Consider the following 22,638-nt stretch of genomic DNA (forward strand, 5'->3'; position numbering starts at 1 on the left):
CATGCCTTTTGAATGTGACCTTGTTTGTTACAGAAATAGCAAGTTTTAGATTTTGCCCAACATTTTGAAATTTGATGAAGTTTGCTATCACCGCAAGCTGTACATTTTGAATTGATGCTTTTAAAAGTACTCCTAGTATTAGACCTTTGTTCAACATAATTTTGTATATTAGAAGGTGTTGCTTCAACAGCATTTACAGAATTTTGTGTGAACATTAAATTTTCAACTTTGTTGTGTAGGTCCAGTAAATTATCATTGCCTAGTGCATTCCGCACAATATTAGTAATTAAAGTAGCTGATAAATTTGCCTGAGGGGGGTTTAACTCATGTGCACTTTCAGACTGCTCAGAGGTTTTTAAAAGCTCATCTAAATTGCTTGGAGGATTTCTTATTAAATCAGCCCTAATATGCGGGAGTAACCCACAATGAATTGCACTAAAAATAGTGTCTTGGGCAATACCTGCCTTAAGTGCCTTGTTCTCAACTTCATAAACAAAATCCTTAACTTTTTGATTTTGGCTCTGTTTCATTTGAAAAATTTCAGAAGTTGTATGTATTAAATCAACTTTTTGAGAAAATCTCCTTAAAAACTGAGTTTTTAACAATTCAAAATCTTCTTTAATGTCCTCAGAGAGACTAATGAACCAATCAAATGCAGACCCCAATGTTAAAAATAACCCAAAACATTGTGCCAATTGGCTTGGGGAAGTTTTTGAAATACCACCAATGTAAATATATCTTTCTAACCAAGCCCTTGCGTCATCCTTCTTGGGGTCAAATCTACCAACACTATCAACAGAAAAGGGCCTACCTGCGAATTCCATGGGTCCTGCACGTCTGATGTCAGGAAAAGCTTGGGTTGACTTCTGCAGTGGGCACTGTCTTCTGAGGCTGGTTGAGTCCTGGGTGGTGGTAGACTCCTCTGACGGGTCAACGGTGGGGGTGGTATCCTCTGATTGGTCCTGGGTTGGGGTTGTTTCCTGTGATGGGTCCTGGGTCTGGTTCGTTTCCTCTGACCGGTCCTGGTTTGGGGTGGTCTCCCCTGAACTGTCCTGGATTGGGGTCGATCTCAGCAAGTAGGGTCCTGGAGCAGTCGGCCTCCTCAGCATGAAGAATTCAGGGATCTTGTAGTATTCCCACCAGTTTTGACAACTTTTGTTGTAAGTTTGTTGTCAAGATAAGTTGTTAAGAAGTGTTTTGTTTATAAGCGTTTTGTTTATATGTTATTCAGTTATTTGGAATACGATTTGTTCATTGAATTGTCTTTTGAAAATTGAATATTGAACTCGAATAATTTTGATGTAACGACTCCTTGATGTAGTTTAACTTTTTCTGTGAGAGGTTTGGGAGGAAGCCGGACTGCAACGCCAAATAGAAAAACACCATTTATTTACAAAGAAGGAATGCAGTCAAATATACAAATACAATACACAAATTACTTAAAATCACTAATACACGATTACATAGGGAACTTAAGTCTATAGAGCCACTCGCTTTGAAAGTAAATATGAATTGACTTAAACTGTAACAAACATAATTATTAAACTGATATAAATTAACAGACTTAATTCTATTGCATTTAAATTCATAACTGACTTATCATTGAAACTGACAAAAATTCTGAATAAATAATTATATTACCATAAAACAGTTAAGTATTTGAAACTTGAAGTAAAACAAATTGAATCAAATATAATGTAGTAAAATCAGTTTCTTACCTGCAACGCCAAATAGAAAAACACCATTTATTTACAAAGAAGGAATGCAGTACAGATGGAGGTCTGCATTTCCTTTTTATACTAGTTTGGTGTAACCTAGGAATTTGTTGCATAATTGGCGTTACCAGGTGGTTATAGAAAACCAATACAGAAAACATTTGTTGTCAAATCAAATCCACAATAAACAACACTATTATAAAGAAACCTTGATAAATAAGTAATACATATTGCATCATGAAAATGTTTGTTGATTTGCATGGAGTGTTGTACCAATACAATGACAAAGGCTACGAGACAAACTTGTTAATAACAACCAGTAATCTTATATCAGTAAGAATGCATTATAACAGGTTTCTTAGTTCAAGTAACTGCTTATTACCAATGTCTTTGTACATGGATCCACAAGCAGCTGTGAAACTGTAAAGTTATGCAATAAGCTTTATAAGCATTATTGAGAAAATTGGAAATATGCAATAAGCTTTTATAATCATTATTGATAAAATTAGAAAGTTTCAATATTAGTAACAACCTGGGGGGCAAAGGGACAAATCCCTATGAAATTATTACTATTGTAGGTACCATTGCATTTCACTTATCTATTGATATATCTATTTGATAAGCAGATGGACAAACAGAACTCTTGTGTATTCTAGGGTTATAAATCTGGCCTCTTAGTTGGTAATAAAATGCATGCAGTGTTATGTCTCTGATATTGACAATTAAGCAAATCTGCCCTTAGGCTATTTCATATCACTCACACACAAAAAGATTACATTGTACTTGCTATTAATTTAATAGTTACTTCTAACTTGTTTCCTTTCTGTATTAAGAGGGTTTTTCCCCTTTCATATTAAAAAGTTCAATTGGGATTCAAATGAATAAACAATCAAAGTTCTTGATTTTGCCAACAAATAATGTTTTCCAATTGTGGGTCTACTCTTCTTTTCAATTATTTTTTTCTTTTAATAATTATTTCTTATTATGTTTTTATATTCTTATATCAATAAAAAAAAGGTTTTTACACTATTTTGTTTAAAAAGTATTTAAAGAAATCAATGCAAGAATACATGACAAGTAAGGATTGTGTCAAAAAGGTGCCATTTAAGGCCCTATTATCAGTTTTGGGTGCCCCAACCTGTAAAGGTGAGAAGACTGTTAGAAGACTGTGGGGACAGTGGGGTATGAGGAACAACGCATACACAGTAATTTACAGGTTCTTGTTGAATCAAGCACAGAATTATCTGAGCATCATAATTCATTAGTATTGAAAAAAAGTTCAATCAACCAGAAAAATCCAATTGACCAACTTTGACTTATTTGCAAAATTTTGAGAGATTGGCCTACAAATTGCATGAACAGGTATAAAAAAGTGGGTATTAATAGCTTAAGACATTATTGGCAACATGTCTGTTTAATTTATATTATCAATATTGTTAAATTAGGCATGAAATAAAAATTTAAATTGGGGGTAAAGTTCAATCGACCAGTATTGACCAGTAATGACCACTTCGGGAGTATTGACCGGGGCGGTTTTAACCGGTAAAAAACGCCGGTTAAAACCGGGGACGGTCGATTGGTGCCAACCCTGCTTTGGAAGAACCCATTCTCGATCAGAACCCTAATGTCCCTAACAATCCAAAATTAAGCTTTCCAAAGTTTTATATTAAAAAAAAAAAATACTCAACATTTAAATAAACTCCCATCAAGGTCTATAGGTTGAATCTTAGTAAATGTCATATTGAAATCGCTTTAATTCTCAATTTCAAGCATTTGTTAGCTAAAAATACAACAACAGGTATTTCCCAATTTAAGTCAAATCAATGATTTTTCCCAATCCAGAGGTACACGGCCACATCCTAAAACTGGTGAAAAAACACTGACGCTTTGTTGCCTTTTTAAATTGATGATGTCTTTCGGTCACTTAAAATGCCATATATATATTATATATATTAGGTTAGCTCCAAAATATTATGTTTTACATATGTTTTAAATGTGTTAATATCAGTATTAATGTTATAGTCAAATGGAGGAAGGGGTTTGGGACACTCTGGTGAATTTTGCCCCGATGAGTTTAGCCCCTATAACTCCACTGAATTTTACGCCTTCTGTGAAAATTATTAGATTCCGAGCAAAAAATGCCTAACTCCTTGGGAACACCATTCCAATTTACATGTAATGACAATTTTCATAATGTAAGAATTATTTAAAAACATGTAGTATGTTCATGATGAAACTAAGCGCGCAGTGGTATCTGGAATGCTCCCGGTTGCTATTTATTGTTATGTTATTAATAATTGTAAGATATTATTGCCGTTATTATTTAACCATGCAAATCAAACGTCTTCAATGAGAAATCAAGGGGGGCATCAGAAGGGCAGAGCGGAGATTCCAGCGGGCAGGGCGCAGCGCCCTTCCATTTAGGCCTAGCTGGAGCACTGACTGCACTGAGTATTAATACAATGTTGAATATGTAATCACCAATGTGTCATCTTTAAACTATAATCCAACTTTACACATTCTGGTCACTATGTGATCATACAAATTTCATTAAAGGGGGCCTTTTCACATTTTGGTAAATTGACACAATTAAAAAAAATTGTTTTAGATTTGCAAATTTTCGTTTTAGTAATAACATTTGTTAGAGAACAGTACTACTGAACAGAGCTCCAGATAAAAGGCGTATCTGCATATTTACGCATTAAAAAAAACGCATTAAAAATTGGTCCAGTAGGTAATAAAACGCAATACATATCTTCGACTTGGTACGAATTTTAAATCGATTTAAGTGGGTAACCGGTTTAACCAATAATCCAATTGAGTTTTAAGTGTAAGTTAACCTTTGAATCAAAAGTAAGTCTATAAAAATAAGCTTGTAATAAAAATGGCGGTCCATGATGTTTGTGGATAAAAAAAAGGGACGTTTAAGCGAACAGCTGTACCTGCAAGAATATTTTTAAAGAAAGTCTGTTTATATCGTCATTTTAAATTCATTCTGTTTGCATTTAATAATAAAAAGATAATATTATTTCTAGATTAAACACACCATTTACATTGTGAGTTTTCTATGGAAATGGAAAAAGCCCCTAAATATTCCTTAATACCCTTTATGACTGAAACATAGGAGTAAAATACACTTTAACAATAATACCAGAAGGTGAAATACCCTTTAGACTAACTCCTTATCTGGAGCTCTGCTACTGAACATTTACCATGCTCTCAAATATCATTATATGCATCGTTCGATGAGTTAAAAACCTGAAAATAATAAAGGGTTGCAATGCGAAGATTGAATAATTTGAAGAGTTCTGTTGTTATTGGTATATTTTGTGATACTACTGGGATTGCTTATAAAGTATAAAATACATCTATCATTATATCAGCACGGATGGCCGAGTGGTCGAAAGCCGTAGACTTACTTCAGGGGTCAGTTGTTCGAGCCCAGTTGTGGGTTATTTTTAATTGTATTCTTGTGGTTTTTTACTGGAGCTTTTTAGATCCAATTTACATTTATCAATATAAAGCATTTAATGACAAACCTCAATACATGCCAATATGTGTGAAGGCCCCTTTCTTTGACAAAGGGGCTAGATTGCACTTTACCGGTACGCAGTTGTTTACCACTTTCCACAAAGCGGGGGTTTGGGGGCAGTAGCCACCAATACAAAGGAAATATATAGGATAAAAACGATTATCAGGTGTTGCGCTAGGTGTTATGTGTTGCGGGTAAGGGTACGCTTTTCGGTTCTTTTTTACGTACCGGTAAAGTGCAATGCCCCGACAAAGGTTTGGCAAGAATACTTCTATTAAAACCATGACTTCATTTTTGGAAGATCCTGTCATGCAATATGGAAGTCCTACTTTTATTCCAGTATTTTTTATGGACGTTGGCAAGATAAGTTGCGAGTTTTTTTTGTCATTTGTATGATTGTTACACATAAAACAACGACAACGTCACAAGCAAGTCACATAAATTAATGCGTTTTAGAATCCAAAGTTAATTTAAGTTATTATCAGTTAAACTTTGATTGAAAAGTGTATCTAAATGTATTTTTACTTAACCACTGATTCATATAATCATAACTGTGACAAAAGTTTTTCTAATCCGAAATCGAACAAAAATAAAACATTGTAGACTCACCAAAATTCGCGATTACCCGCGGATTTTGTTTTCGTCACGTGTACGGTATGGTCTTTGCGCATGCGCAAACGTAGGAATGTAAATGAATGTAAACTTACTCATGTCGAACGTCGTAAAGATTTTGTTTACAATAATGCCTTTAAAACAGGTCAAGGACTGCATAAAAATCAGTATTCTCGAACAAAATATTTCCTTAACGCCAACAGTATCCGATAATTGAATCGAAATTCGATTCGAATGCATTTTGTGTGAAAATCAATTTTCATGAAATGTTTTATCGTCGGCTGTTGTAGTAGTAGTCCCAGTGGAAGTGTTACGCTCCGATCACTTATCAGGCAAAATTGTGCCTTTCTTACAAATTAACCTATTTTTATAAACTTATCACATAGCCTGAAATGAAGAGCATTATCACTAGGTTTTTGGACTAGTATAGGTTATTGGAGTTGGTATATTAATAAGTGCTAAAATGACATATTAGTATTCGTTTATGCCCGATTTGATAACATTGATTCAATAAAAGAAGGATGCGAATAAAAAATATAGACTATAAGTATATATAATGTTTACATTCGAGTTTTCCGCGCATGCGCGTTAATGGCTGGCTCTGATTACTGTATCAGATCAAAGCTCTGAAGGCACTAACGTTTTTCGCTTAATTGCATAATATTAGACGCAACACATTTTTCAAAATCAAGCTTTTTAAATCGCAAGTTTCAAATGAACACAACCTTTTCAACTTTATAAGAGTTAGTCTTAACGGCTAACGCACAGGTCGAGAAGTGTGTGCACTGTTTATCTTCATATTTACTAGTATGTTGTAGAGATAACTTACACAAAATAACAACAACATGTCTCTCTTTTGACGTTCTAAAAGCATTTAAAATATGATTAAATAAGTATAATGAGAACAAGTTAATATACAATAAAATCTACAATTACCATCACATTAAATGAATATTTTTGCAATATATACAATGCCTTTCACACTAAGAATATGATTTCACAATAGAAATTCAATTAAAAACGTTTTTTGACACCCTTACACCCTTAACAATTCATAACATACAATCAGGTAATTGATGTAATGGTCATTGACCTCACGATCTTCATCATATATATATATATATATATATATTTTATATATATAGCTATATGAGAGAGAGAGAGAGAGGAGAGAGAGAGAGAGAGAGAGAGAGAGAGAGAGGAAAGAGAAGAGAGAGGAGATGAGAGAAGCTCTCCGCTCTCTACTCTTCTCTCTCTCTCTCTCTCTCGCTCGTCATCTTCTCGCTCTCTCCTCTCTCGCTCCTCTCTCCGTCTCTCTCCTCCTCTCTCTCTCTCTCCTCGCTCCCTCGCCTCGCTCGAGAGAGAGAGAGAGAGAGATTTAATCTGCGAGCAGTTCTTTTTACTCTTACAAAATAGATAGCCATAAAGACAGCGTTGTTTACCCTTACTTTATTGTTGATGCATTACTTGTTACTCTAGTAGTTCAAACGGTGTCATTCAGTCTCTCACCTTGCCATCGGTATAGAACACTCATGAATGTGCCTTTTCGACGTAGCTGTTTTACCCAGCTTTTCACCTTATATGACCTTTACATAACGCCAGCAGGCACGAATGAATACTTCTGAATATTTTATAGGCTGATTCGATAGAAATCCCCTGATATCTGGCTGCATCACTGTGTCTACGAAGCTTACAAGATTTAACACCGTTCCATGTACGGAATTCCGCCTACTCTCTGCATGTTTCAGCGACACATAGACACAAACTGTGGCTCAGTAACAATTACGCGTTCAAATCCATCTCGCAGAATTTCAGGGTCTGTACTCGGTCGCTAAAGCGTCGGGGAAACACATAATTGACTATCGTTAAACACAGTTTTTCTTTCAAGATGAGAAAAAAAACACTACCGAAATAGTATAGTGTCACCTAAAAAGGGGCATTTTAAAATATTTGGCATGTATTGAAGTTTTCATTAAATGCTGAATATTGATACATGTAAACATTTGATCTAAACGCTCCAGTAAAACAAGAATGAAATTAAAGAACGAAAAAAGTAACCCTCATTTGGGCTCGAACCACTGACCCCGGCCTGGAGTAAAAATCTATCGCTAAGACCACTCGGCCATCCGTGCTTTACAATGACCATTTTATATTTGATATAAGCAATTAATCTTCGTAGTATCACAAAAAATAACGATACCAACAGAACTAACAAATTATTCCATTCTTTCACGTTGAAACTCTTTATAATTTTCAGGTTTTTAAATCGTCCAAAGATGCATTTACTTGATATTTTAGAGGATGGTAAATGTTCAGTATTACTGTTTCCCCACAAATATATGGTAAATGTTCAGTATACTGTTTTCTCACAAATAAAAAACTACAACGAAAATTTGCGTTTCTGAAACTTTTTTGTTTAAATTTTGGAAATTAACCAAAACGTGAAAAGGCCCCTTTAACGTTTTGTTATGTTCTGTAAAAGTAACTTCTGGAATCTGCCATTAGCAGTGTCGCGAGTGTCGACATATCCCAAGTAACGAAGTGTGATGGCAGAATAAGTAATATGTCCACTTGTTCTTTATGGGAATATTGGAACAGCATGATTTTCACTTGTTTCTTACACAACATAAACATTTATAACGTGGATTTCGGTAACTTATGCAGAGCGGGTACAAACATTGCGTACTACCTACAAATCGAGGGAAGCAATCTAAATGGCCAAAGTTTAACACTCATGTAAACAAACTTGACCTTTTACTCATTTACAAACATCGTTTTGATTACATATAGGAACCAGAGATAGAGGTACGTATTCAATTGAAAAGGTTTGTGTTTGTTATTGCTGTTAGTTATTTGTTATGATTAAAATATTGACATTTATTGTTAAAGCGAGATTATACGATTTTGTCAAATATTTATGAATTTATATAAAATGTGTAAAAAAAACTTTTTAAACATATATTCCAATATAAATTAAAATAAAAGTTAAGAAGAACATGTATCGAAAAAAATGCGAAATAAGCCAGATATTTTATTGTGGAATCGAAAATGTCTGTACAGACGAATTCGCCAGCATGTAAATCATGCATGTACGATGTGAATCTTAATTTAGTTTAACGGTTCATTTTAAATTCCTGCAACGATATCTATTCATACGACACACGCACAGTAACTAAAAAGACGAATGCTTCGGTTATTGTAGGAAAATATGTACGAAATATCTTCGTCACAATCGGCTCAGGGCGCTAATTTGTCTTTGCTGCATGTTATGAAATTCGTCTTCAATGTATAATTTTTCATGCCTATTTTGTGTTATTGTACCATATTTTATTAGTATATTACAATTTAACACATATAAAAAATCGTATAATCTCGCTTTAAGGTCGCGAATTAACGGTAATTGATTATACGTAGCGAAATATATGTTAAACCCCACTGGACGTGTTGATAAGACATGCATAATTTTACTCTATCCATAATCCGATAATCACGATGTTGATTTTCAAAACCTCATTGGACGAGAAGTGTTTACGAATAACATTAACGTAAACATCCGCTGTTCTACATAAGTGCGAACATAAAGTGCATTGTGGGATGAGTGATATCTCATTGAACATGCGTATATCAACATCACGCTATGTTCGAGCATCGAGCACTGTTCATATTTAGCAATAACGGCCAATAAACGGGTGATTTTTTACCTTTTCACAGAATTTGGCATGTATTGAAGTTTGTCATTAAATGCTTCACATTGATCAATGTAAACCTTGGATCTAAAATCCTTCAGTGAAAAAAAACAAGAATAAGATTAAAGAAAGAAAGTAACCCGCAACCACTCGGCCATCCGTGCTTGTAAGAATAATGATGTATTTTATACTTTATATAAGCAGTCCTCGATGTTTCACAAAATATAACGACAAAAACAGAACTCTCCAAATTATTGAATTGTTTCGCATTGCAACGGTCTATAATTTTCCGGGTTTATCATCAAAAGATGCATAGAATGGATATTTTAGAGCAAGGTAAATGTTTCAGTATTTCTGTTTCCTCACAAATATAATAACTTCAACGAAAATTTGCGAATCTGAAACATTTTTTTTTAATTTTGCCAATTAAGTAAAACGTGAAAAGGCCCCTTAAAGGTTTGAAGTAACATGTGACTAAAGTGAAAATGAATATAATTAAATCTTACCGATTACCTATCAATGATTGACGCGTGTTAATGCCCCCGGATCGAATGATCGGGGGTATATTGTTTTTGGCCTTTCTGTCATTGTATGTGTCTGTCTGTCATTCTGTCCCAAAACTTTTGCAATATTGAAGATAGCAACTTGATATTTGCCATGCATGTGTATCTCATGGAGCTTCATATTTTGAGTGGTGAAAGGTCAAGGTCATCCTTCAACGTCAAGGTCAAATATATGGCTTCAAAGCGGCGCAGTAGGGAGCATTGTGTTTCTGACAAACACTTCTTGTTATGCCCCCGGATCGAATGATCGAGGGTATATTGTTTTGGCCTGTCTGGCATTGTATGTGTCTGTCTATCTGTCATTCTGTCCCAAAACTTTAACCTGGTCATAACTTTTGCAATATTGAAGAAAGCAACTTGATATTTGGCATGCATATGTATCTCATGGAGCTTCATATTTTGAGTGGTGAAAGGTCAAGGTCACCATTCAAGGGCAAAGGTCAAATATATGGCTTTAAAGCGGCTCAGTAGGGGGCATTGCGTTTCTTACAAACACATATCTTGTTTAAATTAAACATGTTTAGCAATACGCTTGTTACTTGATGTCATGAATCTTTTTTATCGCTTACTTTGATGACCATGAATGCTACTGAAGAAGACAGTTAAACAGCTTTCCACTACAAACGTTAGTGTCTAATGTGTATAGGTACGGAATTGTCTTTGACATCGAACACTCACGAGTTCAAATCTCGGACAGGACAAATATGATCGAACAACGTTTGTTTTCAATAAGTATATTATTGTTAATAAAAACAGTCAATAGCATTACAAAAATCACAACGTGGAAAAAAGTAAATTTAGTTCCAAAATCAAAAGTTTCCCTGTATATCACGCTATTGAATACGTATTTCAAATTTTACGGTTTGATTGAGTAATACCTTCCTGATCTGTGAAGGTACCATGCAAACGTATTGTTTGTTAGGATATCAGTTTATTACAAACTATCCACAATGTTCGAATAATGAAACATATACTCTAGTGTGTAATTTCGTAAAAGCTTAATTAATTTGGGCCTTACATACATAAACAACAGATACAACGATACGTTTCAACATTTAATATATTCTAAAGGATCACTTTGCTCGATTGTTCGTTGTCGGATCAGGGACTTATATGTACCACCGGGTACTCTGAAGTATTCTGCAAAGTACCCTGGGTACGGAAAATATGCTGGAAAGTACATTGGGGTACGGTCGGCGCCTTTAATCGTATTGTCGGTATCATAGGTACAGTGTCGTATACTTGAAGAGTACCCGGGATAATTCGCACGTTAGCCGACAACGACCAATTAAGACAACCACGATCAGTCATTGTCGGCTAAGACACTAAAACAATGTACACGGGGTACGGAAAATATACTAAAAAATATCCCGGACTATGGCTGGTGCCTTAAAGTGTATGTTTCGTACCCGTTGTACTTTATGTAGGACCGGAGCCGACAACGAGCGTAACTATTTTAATTCTGAATATCAATGCTTAGGTGAGAAATATGAAATGAGAAATATGAGCCATTTCCTGTCGGGTGGCTTTCATGTGCATTTTATTTACTACTTGTTACTATACTTTGAAGCCGTTATAATGCCAGGTGTAGATAAAGACGATATGTTTTATAAGTTTATGCAAACAATCACGGCCTTGCAAGTAATATACGCTTTGAGGAAAATATGTTAAATTATGTTCGACATTGACCGTTAAACATGTACATGTATACTGCTTTAAACTAGTGCCGTTCCAGCAGTGCAATCATTACCTCACTTTAATACATCGCATTCCAACCCGCAAGGTATCGCGGTCAGTTTGCGGTTAGTAACAAAAATCGTTATATAAACGCTATAGCGTTAACTAAGTTAAGTTAAATTTGTTTTTATCAGGAAGATATTCAATGAAGATAGTCGGTGATATTATTATGGTGTATCATCCATAGATTCTAAATGTCTTATCAACAAAATTTAATGCATAATGCGTACCAGTTGTGATTTATTTAATTAGAAATATTCCACCATATAGGCCATTTTATCTTACATTAGCGAGATGATTCACGAAACGATTTATCATGAATTAAATAAATGTCCGAAAAACCACTAAAACTGGTATGTTCGAAGAACGCGCGTATAAATATTTCAAATATGTACGGCTGATACGACTGTTGTCGGTTGACCTATATGCTTTCATTTATTAACCAGGTTTTCCGAAGAAAAAATTGTTATTAGATTGGCGAATGTCGGTGGGCTGGCGGGCGGGCTGGCTGGCGGGCAGAACAAGCCTGTCCTGGCCATAACTTTGTCGTTCATTGTGAGATATTAAAATCATTTGGCGCATTTGTTCACCATCATTAGACGGTGTGTCGCGCGAAAGAGTTACGTCAATATCTCCAAGGTCAAGGTCAAACTTTGAGTTCAAAGGTCAAAAATGGCCATACTTGAGATTGTCCGGGCCATAACTATGTCATTCATTGTGAGATTTTTAAATCATTTGGCTCATTTGTTCACCATCATTGGACGGTGCGTCGCGCGAATGAATTACGTCAATATCTCCAAGGTCAAGGTCGCCACGACTAAAAATAGATTTATTTTGAAACAAAGGGGTTTAATTATAAACAATCAGTTCAGTTTGAGTTGTCTCCCTTTATCAGACTTTTTTCAAATTTAAAACCTGGTTTTGTGACAATTTTGTCTCTTTTCTTGTGTTTTCTATTCTGTAAATGTAGATATCTGATCAATAATATCTAATAAAGCGAAACATGCCAAGAAATGTGGCGCAACACTCAAAAATTGATTTGCGTGTGATGCAGATAAGACCTACGCAGAAAAAAGGCATTCGCTATGTTTGATCTCATAGCTATAACTCTTGATCGTTCATCAGCACCGACCGCAATCAACGCCGTATATCCCATTTAACGATATTTTTTGCTTTGTATAAAACAAGAGTGGAAAATAATTAAAATATCGTCGAAATTATCGCATGGCCACTTAAATCACACTATTGTACTATTAATTAAAACGGAACTTAATGTTGGTGGCCAGTAGGTTATACACTGATAAGAAAGAAATCGGATGTTCTCATATATTATTTCAATAGGACAAGAAAATGAACCGCTACAGTGAGCATTCGTGAAAAAAAGTTAATTGTGAACGTCCATTTTGGGCTATTCCATCAACGTTGAAGATTTGGAAGTTTCGTTATAAGAGTCTGGCTCATATCGCCAAATACAAATAAATAACCCATAAACTCGTTCAGGCATTTATAGATACAAAATACAAAGTGTCAAATTGCAACGAACGTATGATAATTTTATAGAAAAACATGAAAAGAAATAAAAATGGAATTTTAACTTACCTACAAATTATCCAGCGTATACGGCGAATTTAACTTGAGAGGGCAAATGTGCGTGCCAGCACACGTACACAAACGTTATATAACTAAGAGTACTCTACATACCTTTTTACACCCGTATAATCGTTTTGGTCATGCACTGTTGATTTCATTGAGCGAACATACTGACACGAAATTTAACAGGCGGTAATAGCAACTCATTTGAAATAAAAACAATAGTATAGGACATGATCGAGGTCCTGTAAAGTTGTACATTTACAGGGCCTCACCAGGTTTTACCGGACCTTGTCCTCTTTAACAACAGGCAGATTAACTGGCATTGAGTTCATTTATATGATGATTATGTTCACAGTGTTAAACAATTAAAAATACTTTAAAGTAATAACTTTATTTATATGTGTAATTTTATTACATATGTTAAAACTTTAATTAACAGATAATAAACGTTTGTGATTTGTGTATACATAACAACAAATTGTTAAATCCCGGAATATGGCCGGGTGCCTTAAAGCGTTTAGTACCTGTCGCACTTATAAGTAGAACCTGAGCCGATAACGACCAATTGAGCGCGACTACTTTAATCTGAATAGCAATGCTTAGGTGGAAAATATAAATGGAGAAATATGAACCATTATGAGATCGAATGGCTTTTGATTGCAATCTTTTTACTACGTGTTTTTCATACTTTTAAGCCGTTTAAATATCGTCGACATTATCACATCGCCACCAACAACACATTTTTACTATTCATATAAAACCAGATCTTTACATAAGCCGAGTTCTTTTATCAACTACATTGCATTGAATGTTCACTGAAGCGGAACTTAGAATTTGATGGCAATAAAAGAGAAATCGATAGTTCTCAATTATTATTTCAGTTGGACAAGGAAAGGAACCGTTACAGTGAAAATTTGTGAAAACAAAATTGTGAACTTTCATTTAGTTGATTCCATCACCGTTGTTGATTTAAATGTTTCGTTGTAATATTCTAAAATATATCGCAAAGCATACATAAATATCGCATAAATAAACCCATAAACTCACACAGGCATTTATAATGATCACACACGATGTAAATAATTATAATCTACTTACCTATTCACACTCGTATAACCGATTTGTTAATGCCCTATTGATTTCATTCCGCGAACATGCTAACACGAAATTTGACAGGTCATAATAGCAACCCATGTGAAATACAAACAATAGTAAAGGACATGAGGTCCTGTAAAGTTTTACAGTATTAGTACCTCGCCAGGTTTTACCGGACCTTGTTCTCCTTTAACCAACAGGAAAAATACCTTTCATTGAGTTTATTTGTATAATTATTATGTTCACACTGTTTAACAATTAGAAATACAGTAACATTATAACTTATTTAGATCTGTTGTTTTATAACATATATGTTCGAACTTTTAATTAAATGAAAGGAAGGCTTTGTTTTTTTTTTATACATTACCGCATATATTTAAACAGCAATATTAATCACAATAGTGCACGCTCTGCTAACGCTAGATAAAAGTATACATTGATATGGAAAAAAACATCACGAGGAGTTCAATGAAAACGTCACATTATTTCATGTGTGTAGAATGTGTGTGACTAACTGCTAGTAAGTTCGCTTGACTAATTGGTAATACACCTTTCTATTTTATCGGTCAAACAGATATCGAAGTGAAATAAACCTGTGCCAGTAAAATTCTTTTGACAGATTCGATTTTTTGTTTTTATATTTTCAACAAAAACAAAGTTTTACATGTCGATTTTGTTTCGGACACGAGGACCGCCAGTTTCGAGAATAATACATCGTCAAATTGTGTCGGAAATGTCAGAGGTCCGACGTTTTTCGCGTGGGTTAAGTAAACAGGAAGATATAAGTACTTTAACACTGGCATTATTTAATCACGTGACCTAGTGGTTAGAACCTCGACAAGATGACACCAAAGTGACCTCCTTTCTTGTCGATGACGCTATATCCTGTGTGATATTATTAAATCTCATCATCCCTTAAACACTGATAAAAGAGTTTAAGGGTTATCAATTTTTTAGTGTTCAATTTGCATAAACTATTAGTTTTTATGTTAAAAAAGGCATTTTGCTATCTATAGGATATTTTGATAAGTCAAACACGATCTCAGACAAACATATCAGTTGGACATTTTATTAAATAAATTTACTAGTTATTAAGATCTATAAAAGTAACATACTGAATCTGCGAATAGCATGAGCTCGCGCGAGTGCCGACATTTCCCAAGTTACTACGTGTGACGGCAGAATTAGTAATAGTTAAAACGTGTTCTTTACGGAAATATCAAATCGACAAGATTGTCACTTGTTTTTTTTAAACAAAATAATGATTTATAACGGCTATTTTGGTAAATTATGCAGAGCGAGTTTTAAAATTCCCCATGTTTTAACATATGAACATAATATAAGCATTATTTAACATTGCTTATATGCCATATTTCAATTTCTATAAAAGAGAGCGCTGCACAAAAAAATTAATGGGTTCATTTTATGAAATAAATAAACGTTATATAACGGGGATTTCTGTCATTGTACACATCGAAGCTGACACTTATTTGTCAAGATCACGTTGCACCTTTTAAAATTGTATAAATTTAACGCCTCCAACTATTCATTGGGGATACCGACTGTCTGCCTTACATAAATCATATTGATACCGTTAATCCATTTTCCATTTACGTTTTTTTATGGATTAAAATAACCGAAACTTGTATATACTCGTAAACAGTTTTTCAACAAACAAGCACTCGGCATTAGAAACTAGCTCCCCGACCCCCCCCCCCCCCCCCCCCCCGCAATACGTCTTCTTGAATGCTCTGAGCTTTAATGAATACACACGTACAGCTTAGAGTTATTCAAGTTAACCGGGGTTTTTTCAGTTAAAAATGTTATGTCTCAAGTATGTCTATAACTTACTGAGAATAATAAGCATTATGTATGAAAATGTTAAGTCATGTTTTAAGCATTGTCCATCATACTCGGAATATTTTAAGTATGCTGTTGGTTTACGACAAGGTGGAGTTATGTCCCCTTTGTTGTTTTCCCTATTGTTAGAGGACTTATATTTATTTACACAAAATGACCCCTCTTCAGGTCTAAGTATTGACGACATTTAATTGATATTGTTGCTATTCGCAGATAATATGGCCATAATCGGTTAATCGCCCGGGGAAGTGCAGAAACGCCTTCGATCTTTTATCAAATTACTGTAAATGCTGGGGATTAAAGGTTAATACCGTTAAAATTAAAATAATGGTTTTTCGCAAACGGGTTAGATTATTTCCATCTGAAACATGGACATTTAAAGGTCAGAAAATAGAAGTAGTAAGTGATTTTTATAATTTGTGAACCTTTTTTAGTTATACTGGAAAATTTACTTTTAAATCAAGAATATTTATGTCGAAAAGCACTTAAAGCTACGAATATATTATTCACCAAATGTTAAGAGTTTGCCTTGAAACAAAAAAACAATGCCAGCTATTCGATGCTTATGTTGGATCTATGCTGAATTACGCATGTGAGATATGGGGTAAAACAAGTCAATGGAATTAGAAAGGGTACACTTAAAGTTGTGTAAACGATTGTTAGACGTTAAGAAAATGTATGTAATGCTGAATCGTATGGCGAGTTAGGAAGATACCCACTATTAATTCATAGAAATGTTAAGATGGTTAAATACTGGTTTAAACTTATTCAAACTGATAATGTAATTTTAAAATCAATTTATATACAAGCTTATATACAAGCATTAAATGATTCCAAAATGGACGTTCTAATAAGGTATCTAATACAAAAAAGTTAGACACCTACGGTTTGTCATGGGTGTTTAATTATCCAAGCTTTGTCGATGTTAAAACATGTATAACACATTTTAAAACTGTTGTTATTGATAACTATAAACACGAGTGATTTCGATCCGTTGAAAATAGCTCAATTTTAGATAAGTATCGTGTGTTTAAGTCTATGTTTGTTTTAGCTTCGAACTTTAGCTTTAGCTTTTGCCACAATGAATTCAAACTGGAAGATATGCTGGTAAAAATATACCACGAAACTAACGTTATTGCCTTTGTTGCAACGAATTAGATGTCGAAGTGTATGTCATTTTGTTTGCAAATGTCCTTTATACGTTGATATTACAAGAAACTACCTAACGAAGTGTTATTATATTAGGCCGTCTGTTTATAAATTCCAAAAATTTCTGGATACATCGAATAAATTTGAAATTATTAAATGAGCCGTATTTGTAAAAGAAGCTCTGATTTTAAGAAATAATATTTCTAATGTTGTTACTAAACTTCAAATAGCTATTATCCATAAATAGCAATATTTTACGTTGTATTTACGTAACCATAAACGATGTTGTTTATGTTTTTATTATTACTATGTTTATTTATGTGACATAATTGTATGTGAACTATCTATTGTTTAGATGATTTACATTGTGCAAGTCTGAATAAATATTCGTATTGTCTTGTCATGTCTTGTCTATAAAATAGAGTTTAATTAACCTTATACAACGTAACAAACACAATACCTATCATCATCGACATCAATTGGCGAGTCATTTGTGAAAAATATTTTAAATAGAAAACATTACACATATTTTTTTCAAACCGAAAGTCGAAGAATCGGTCTATCTTACAGAGGTTTAGGAGAAAGTCGGTGTAATACGATTGGTTGATTGGACACGACATCTATCTCGCGGATAATTCCGGAGATACTCGATAGCGTATTTTAGAATTCGGAATACTGGGCCTTTTTCATTGCATAAACACATTTTCATGGCCTTTTGATAAATATCATTATTGTTCGAGCAGGACATGTCACCTGAAATGTTTTAATTTGCGAATTATTGATTTATGCATTATTTGTTTGTGTTTACTTATGCCCGAAAATAGTTTATGGTGCTAATTTACCGATTAAAGTTCAACCTGGATTCCAGGCGGCACATTTACATGAAAAGAGGCTTTATCAGTCGGATTATTGCAACTACCCCGCCCCAACTGCTACCACTCTCCGCCAAGCTGCTACCCCATCCCTCAGCGTTTCTTAACTTATACGTTGTGTATATATCACAAGGTATGTGATTACGACCCTTGAAATTCTGATTTCGGAAAACCAGCCAATTTTTGAAGCTCACTGCTCAATCAACTTTCATCCGATTTGCAACATCTTGGTTTAACACAACGTGGAAGACTTCATAGTAAAGAAATAAATCGATGCCTGTTCGCAAAAGTCGACAGTAAAATTGTCATTAAACAGCAAATATGCAAAAGCATTTCATAGAATCGATCAAGCTTCCACAAAAATACATTGCAGGCTAGCATAATGCGGATGGACAGTCAATCACATTGTAATTACACATTAAATACAATAAAATACAATCAAAATTAAACAAAGATAATACCTACTTAAATATATATCCATCCAACTCCAATCTGTTGCGAGAATCAGCTTTCCAACTATTCAACCGATGCCTTTCACAATTGCTACGCCATTGCCCAGGAAAAAGTTACATTCCGTTATTAAGCAATGAAAGCCCTGCTTTGATGAAAACTACCTTGTTCAATTCGACGATGCCAAGTGCCTGTGGATAAACTTACATGATTTTATTTTCTTTTTATAAACATATTTAATAAGCTTAATATTTCTTTTTCCAGTGTTTTCATTTGTCTTGTAATCACATCGTATTTGACATAACTTGGTCAAATATTCTTCAAATTAGACATTCAATTATGTTAATTGTATGGGGGTTTATGTAGATATATTGTGCCTGCATATTATTTGACAATCAAGTCGGTAATTTATTCAGTAGCACAAAAATTAGATGAATTAAAAGCTGCTTCATCACTGATAGAACGATTTGTATAAATCGGACCAAAAGCTTTTTTTGCCACTTAAAAACTTGATACGTATCAATTTCAGTGCATTTAGCATCACATAACTGAATAATTACAGTTCAAATTATATCAGACTAAACAACTATTTGGGTAAAACGCTTTTAGAACTAGACTTGGACTCTCCAGTATGTAATTTTGTCCTTGTAATTTTAATTAATTTATGGTCATACAAGATGCCACCTCTACAAGTTATTTAAATATAAGATTGTAAGAATATAAGATACGTTTTATATTTAATTGACCTGTTCACTTGCACAATCTTGAACTTCCGATTATCTGACGAATACCAGTAACCCAATTTATCCCGTTTCAAAGAATAATGTCAGTGTCTTTTAATTTGTTAATATATTAACTAAATAAACCACTTTGCTCAAAGCCTGACACACCTTTTGCGACGGACCGATGGCGACAAGTTTATCATTCGTGTTGCAGAATCGAAAATGGTGCCAATGTGTCACATAAACATAATTGTCGGAACCACATAGTGGGGCAATTCCTATCAGGTGCATGCCGATGTTACATTAATGACGTTTTTATTATACAAACAGTATATTCAATTTAATAAACGATGATTTCGTTGATGTAAACGTTCAGGTACTTTCTCGTGTGAACTTTTATACTAGAACAAAACTATTGGAACAAAAGGCAGTGCAACAATTCCCAACGAGCACAAGGCAATTTTACAGGAATTACTTTTTGATTATGCAAATAGTATACTTATCGCATAAAGTATGATTTCGTTGATGTGTATATACCGTGTCTTCTGCACTTTTACTCTAATTTATTATTCATCAGCGTTTGAATATAAAGTTCATTCACCTTTTTAGTACAAACCAATAACTCGAAGCAATGGACACGAATTCAGTGATGCAAAAAGATAACTTGTATTGCTAAAAGCTTTATAACCCATATATTCGATCGATAATCTTGATAAATTACACTATGTTACCGTTTTATTGCAACGTTGTATAATATGTAGGTCCCTGTTAAATAGCATGTCTCTTATATTGACGAACCAAAATGATAACTTGTATTGCTAAAAGCTTTATAACTCATAGATTCGATCGATAATCTTGATAAATTTCAGTATGTTACCGTTTTATTGCAACGTTGTATAATATGTAGGTCCCTGTTAAATAGCATGTCTCTTATATTGACGAACCAAAAAGATTATTATTGAGTTTAGCGTGTTCATGTTTAAATGTTATAACCTTATTTAATAATAATGCCGTTTTCTAATGTAAATAAGTTTTTGAATACAACAAGAATAGCACTACTTACGTATTTTTACGGAGTGACCTCTAGATTTAAAATACATCGTTAGCGTTCATACCGAACAAAGGGTAAACAAGAACGGCCAATAGTTATTATACAACTTCATTTATATTATATTTGAATTTGTTTTTAACATGTGTATCGAAATAAAATAGCCTGAAACAGCAAACTATCGAACAATTCTGCATTTTCGTGTTGTCATGTCAATGAATTTTTTTACTTAAAAATCTTTTACACTTAAATCTTAAATAATTACACATTTAATGTTATTATTGTGATATTAAAAAACACTTTTCGGCGATGTTTGGGTTACGCTACACATTTGTTTCTGTTTGATTATCAAAATGTGTCTTCTCTGCATATATTTAAACATAGACACGTTTTACATTTGTACAGTTTTAACAGATTTCAAATAAATAGTCGATGTAGTTTTAAACAAGGATAACGTTATAATATGACGACTTGATTTTCAAACTAGAATACGGCTTAACGTTTGTTATATAATAAATTAAGAATATTTTCGAGAATACAATATTTTGTGATAGTTTACCATGGTTATACTTCGCCATTCTGTGTATTAATATTTTCTCCAATATCACCCGGATGTGCATTTGGTTGCATCATTTCACATTCGAATATCGCCTTTTATTATTAAATATTTATCACATACTTATTTTTAATTTTGATCAACACATTTAGAGACAATGTATTCTTCCTCCATGGTTTAAACGGGTGCGTTATCATATTGGATCTAAAACATAGCGTTAAATGTACCGCAGCGGCCGAGTAAGTTCTCAATTCTAACGCCAATCCTTTGCATTTACAAATGGTATCCAGTTACAACAAGTTTCAATTATTGTTTAATTATCCATATGTTGTTGTTGCTTCGTTTTTTAAAGTGGCCTTTGCACTTTTAGTAAATTGACAAAATTAAAAAAATTAATCATGCTCTAAAATATCCATTTTATGCATCTTTTGACGATTTAAAATCCTGATAATTATAAAGCGTTGCAACGCGAAACGATTGAAGAGTTATGTTGTTGTTGTTATAATTTGTGGTACTACGAGGATTGCTTCAATATGGTCTAAACGATAGACTTTTATTCAATGGGTCAGTGGTTCGGGTCCAGTTGATGGTAACTTTTTTCTTTCTTTAATTTTATTATTGTTTTTTTACTGCATCTTTTAAAGATCCAATGTTAACATTTATCAAAAGCATTTAGTGATAAACTTTAATACATGTCAATATCTGTGAAAATGACACATCTAACCACATATGTGATTTATTCCGATATAAACATTATTAGTCATAGGTAAATCTTTTGTTTCGTTTTTTGTTGTCAAATCTGTGACCAGCAATACTATCAATACTATCGTTCAAGGAGAATTTATGTAAATACGCGTCATTAGAGCCATTCTTGTAAAAAATTAACGTTTTTAGCGGAGGTAAGTTGATTTTAATTGTCCAAAACAATATTTTCTCTCACGCACACAGAACAAGAATAAACATAGTTGGCACGATGCATGGATAATGTAATCAGAAGTATTGAGTGCTATATTAACAAGAACTGTATAACAAAAACAACTATATATGAAAACAAAACAGCAAACAAATTGATTCCATTCGCACAAAATGTAATACCTCACTGTAATGGTATTTATCTTGGGAAACTAACACTGTGACGCATTAGATAATGTGTTGTGATCATGTTTTAATGGTTTGCATCAATCTTAATTTTTTTTGTTAAATTGTTAAATAAAGAGTGTTTTCATTCCGGTTATTTATTGCTCTTTGTTCTGATCAGATACTTCACAGAAAATCACCAGCTAACACATTGTTTTCAGACCAAATGTAGCAGAATTATGTCTCGTCATTAAAGGGATCTTTTCACGGTTTGATAAATTGACAAAATTGAAAAAAACTGTTTCAGATTCGCAAATTTTCGTTTTAGTTATGATATTTGTGAGGAAACAGTATTACTGAACATTTACCAT

General features: G+C 33.7%; 1 protein-coding gene across 3 annotated transcripts in view; it reads right to left on the minus strand.

Annotated features, from left to right (window-relative positions):
• Positions 1-13,537, minus strand: part of LOC127840179 (carnosine synthase 1-like) — a 214,085-nt gene extending 200,548 nt beyond the window's left edge. For 2 of the 3 annotated variants that reach the window (XM_052368675.1, XM_052368673.1), the window contains exon 1: positions 5,857-5,973. The gene's annotated coding sequence lies outside the window, so the exon portion shown is untranslated. Of the gene's footprint in view, positions 1-5,856; positions 5,974-13,444 lie in introns of those variants that run through there. The other variant, XM_052368674.1, reaches the window with a different exon arrangement.
• Positions 13,538-22,638: the final 9,101 nt, after the last annotated feature.

Source organism: Dreissena polymorpha, chromosome 7, assembly GCF_020536995.1.
Source record: "Dreissena polymorpha isolate Duluth1 chromosome 7, UMN_Dpol_1.0, whole genome shotgun sequence".
Classification (NCBI taxonomy): Eukaryota; Metazoa; Mollusca; class Bivalvia; order Myida; family Dreissenidae; genus Dreissena; species Dreissena polymorpha.